The sequence below is a fragment of the Saccostrea cucullata genome, unplaced genomic scaffold (genome assembly GCF_032062105.1).
Source record: "Saccostrea cucullata isolate Sc308-1 unplaced genomic scaffold, CSIRO_AGI_Scuc_v1 ctg1295, whole genome shotgun sequence".
Taxonomy (NCBI): domain Eukaryota; kingdom Metazoa; phylum Mollusca; class Bivalvia; order Ostreida; family Ostreidae; genus Saccostrea; species Saccostrea cuccullata.
This window is the reverse complement of record NW_026920570.1, coordinates 5,615-9,688: the sequence shown is the minus strand read 5'-3', so window position 1 is coordinate 9,688 and position 4,074 is coordinate 5,615. Positions and strand designations below refer to the sequence as shown.

Genomic DNA, 4,074 nt, shown 5'->3' with positions numbered 1-4,074 from the left:
CCCCCAAAAAGAAAGACAGGACAAGATCACGTTGTATGGATTACAATCATCTTTTTTAATTTAATACATTTCATATTCTTAACAGTCGAAGTTACATTTATCTAGCCCCCCCCCCCCCCCGCAAAAAAAAATGTGTGTGCATTTTCATATACATGATGCAGGTTAATTTAAATTTCAAAGATATACTTTTGCCATCTGAAATATATACTCAATGCAACATCATACGTATACACTCCTCATTTGTAATTAAAAGGGGCATGCCCATGGGCACCTTGACATTTCTACGATGATGACTTCAGGCCAATAAATCCAATCTGGTTTCCAAACGGTCGGCCGTCCCTCCGGTATGAGTACAACAGTTCTGGGTGTTCAACGGTACACAAACTGGACGAAGTGTCGATCAATATTCTCCGGTAAAATTCCATCGTATTCCAACAAAGTACGGATTGCTAGTTTTAGATCCACGGTAGGATTTTTTTTCTGAGTTATTGTTTAAGACACATCGAGGGTTTATGTCTTCGAATTGTTTGATGCCGTCCTTTCCAAAGTCAAAGCAGTTTTTGCAAAAGGAAGGTCCCATGACAACAAAAATATCTTTGTTTTGGCCTCCGAACTTACCTCTCATCGTCTTCACCGTTTCTGAGGGTATATTTGCTACGGACCCCTTCCACCCTGAGTGAACAGCTGCATAAGCTCGTCGTAAAGGATCTGCAAAAAGAATTATGACACAATCTGCACCAGGCGCTGCACACGTGATTCCAAATATATCGGTGGGTCACACCATCATAACCATCTTCCGGGGGGTCTGTTTCCATCAAGTGTACCGTATTTCCATGCACAGCCTTTGCAACAAAGAGAGTATCTACATCAAAATTTGCTTTGAATGTCAAACGGCGCCTGTTTTCTTGAACAATAATGAATGGGTCCCTCTTTGCTGTTGTATAGAGCATATTTAGGGACTTCATTCCAGGAATTGTAGAGATATGCCTCCCGTTCTTGTGGTAAAGCCGTGGTAAAATACGTCATTTGGCCATTTTGGGATCGACTTTTACTACAGGATTCTGACTTCGTCAGAAGTCTTCATCTTGCTCAGATAGTCCCGAAGGCTTTCGAATTCGGTTGTACTCTCTAGCGTTTCGCTGCTGCTTGATATATCTTCGCCAACTGCAACAACATTTCAGTTAACAGCTGGGGTGAAAAATACTTGAAAAAGGAATCTCATCTGTTGTTTGTGTTTATAATAGTATTTATTTCTGGACACGCCGCATTGTCCAAATGATTTTTAGCAAAATGGAATCTGGCATTCAAATATGTGTTTTGTATTTCAAGAACCTTATCCTTTTAACTTTTGTTCCCATTTTTGCTAGAAAAAACAAAATGTGTTTGTGAAACACTCATGCCCCCGTACGTCAGCTTTTAGAAAAGGTTGAAGTTTCTCAAATGCAAATCAAACTCCAGGGTCAAGAGATAAAAGATTATGTAACCTAAAGAAAGGAAATGTACCTGTGAAACATGAAAGCCCAAGCAATAACCATTAAAAAGATGTGGCCTAAGTTTAAGTTTTTAAATGTGTGTCAACATTCAACGTCAAAGGGTTAAATTATAGACAGCAAAGAAAATGCTTTGTCATAAAAAAATCAAAATTTAAATATTTAAGCCCTAGCACCAACTGTTCAAAAAGTTATGGACAAAGCTAAAGTAAATTTTTGCAAAATTTGATAAGACTGCAGATCAGAGGTCAGATATGTTGGTACCCGGAGAAAGGTCATGTCACAAGAAATAAGCATTTGAAATATGAGAGCCATAGTTCCAACCAATCAAAGGTTATGGGCAATAATAAAGTTGTTGCAGACAAACAGACGGACGGACAGGGCAAAATTTTATACCCTCAAATATTCGATTACGGGGGCATTAAATTACGCCTTTACTTTAATTCGGTAAGAGTGCATCCCAACACCCACCCTCATGTACAAGGCTACAAAACTCCCGTCCGTAACTAAAGAGTGCACCAGAGAGATAATCTCGAAACCACTACGGACTAGAACCATTTAAAAAATGCAAAATGGCTATTGATCGAAAATTGATAATCAGTACTTCTCAGAGCTTGGATAAACAATTTAAATGCATGTACTGAATAAAGTTAGTGTCTGTGGCCATATTCTTTTGTGCTTTTTTTAAAATGTGATGTGTAGTTTACACTTCAATAGGCATGGCAATAATTATATTTGTCACATTGCAATCTGCAATCTGGTTCCTTCCAGTTCTTGTCAGGGGTTAACCAGATTTTCGTTTTAGCTGTTTGGAAATAATAGCGACTTTTAAGGTTTCTTTCACCTCTTCATACAAAAACGTATTTGGAATTCAAATTGTGATCTACCTCTGCGGTTTGCAAGATGGCATCAAGAATAAACAAAGTATATTGCCTAAAAGATGCTGAGCTTAATAAGGATTATATGGTATGTGTAACAAGTTATCGAAAGATCTTTAAAAGTTGTGCAAGAATAACTCGATTGATATGTCAATATTACAATGTGTTTTGAGGGTCGATACGATAGATATACATGTATATATACATATATTTTATTACATGATTGAATAATTTCCCTTCCTGTGATTGACTAAGATCCACAATTGTAGAAAAATAATACGTTATTTTGAACTGCACATGACCTTCTAGGTCAATACAAGGAATTATTGCAGGTCAATATAATGATTCATGTGACCTTCCAGGTCAATATAAGGATTTATTGCAGGACAATATTTTGAATCATTCCTATTCCATTTTTCCTGTTACAATGTGTTCTTGTAGAAATTTCTCATTTAAAAAACTTTCAGTTAAAGCAAAAACAGCTTTGTAGGAGTTTTCTATCGTTTAATTATCTAATAAAACAGCTATTGCTGTCTTGTTTTAGGTCAATACAATGGTTTAGCCACCTTCGAAGTACAATATTCACTTCGCCCTTCGAGCTCAGTGAATGTTGTACTCCTCAGGTCTCTAAATCACCGCATTGACCTTAAAAACAGCAATAGTTGTATAATATATACTCTTCAAGAACAGAAACGCATAGTAGGAACAATTCCCTGAAAAAAGTTTTTAGATGGATAATCCGATATGATTGATTTGAGTAAGATGCATTATCTTTTAACACAATTGTTAACTGTAAAGCTATTCCACAAATCTCATAGATAAAAAGTCCTGATTTTGCCAAATGCTAAAATAAAGTTTTTCTTAATTTTCATTTGTTAGTTTTTGATGCAATTCTTTCGTAAACAAAAGGAATATCAAAAACTGGCGATCTCATTGTAGATTCTGGTTTTATCTAAAAATTGACCTATTTTAAAAATGCTGTATCTTAATGTTGCATATCGCAAAAGGGAAAATGTGCGATTGGAAGCAGGTGTACCACAGTTTACAACTGCAGGAGGTTTTAATGTTATGCACATCAGCATATTTAACCAATAAAATCATATATCATTAACCAGGAACATCCAATGTTTGCAAAAAACCTGAACTGCACAGAACATCTAACAATTTTGCAATTGTTTGCAATTGACCATGGAATGCTAGAATTATTGCCACTGTTCTGATCCCACAACACCGTGGTTCCATCAACACCGATACATTTTTGTTAAGCTACTCGTCCAGAATAGTACAATTCTTAGGTAAGATTGGACTTTCAGTAAGGCGTGGCATTCTCGACGTTACATAATTAGCATCTGAAATTTACACAGCTTTTATTCACTGTTGAAATATACATGGGATAGAAATTGGGGCAAATGTCAACTAGTGTATTGAATAACCATTAACATTGCCTCTTCCGGCAAAGAGATTCAGCTTAAGTCGTCTCATTGTTGTCAACAACTTTTAATGTTCCTGATGTATTAATTTCTTAACCAATGCGAATCTATTCGCCATTTTACAGACGCTAATTACGCTAAGGGCCGAGAATACCATGCCTTACTGAATTTCCAAGCTTGACTGAGAATTGATTGCCCTATTTATTGCAAAGCCTATTGTAAGTCTAAGAGTACATATTTAAGCTTCGTAATGAACGTTTTACAGAAAACTTCCTC

General features: G+C 36.3%; 1 pseudogene; it reads right to left on the bottom strand.

Annotated features, from left to right (window-relative positions):
* Positions 1 to 281: 281 nt before the first annotated feature.
* LOC134251349 (purine nucleoside phosphorylase LACC1-like) lies at positions 282 to 1,967 on the bottom strand (annotated as a pseudogene).
* Between the last annotated feature and the right edge of the window lie 2,107 nt (positions 1,968 to 4,074).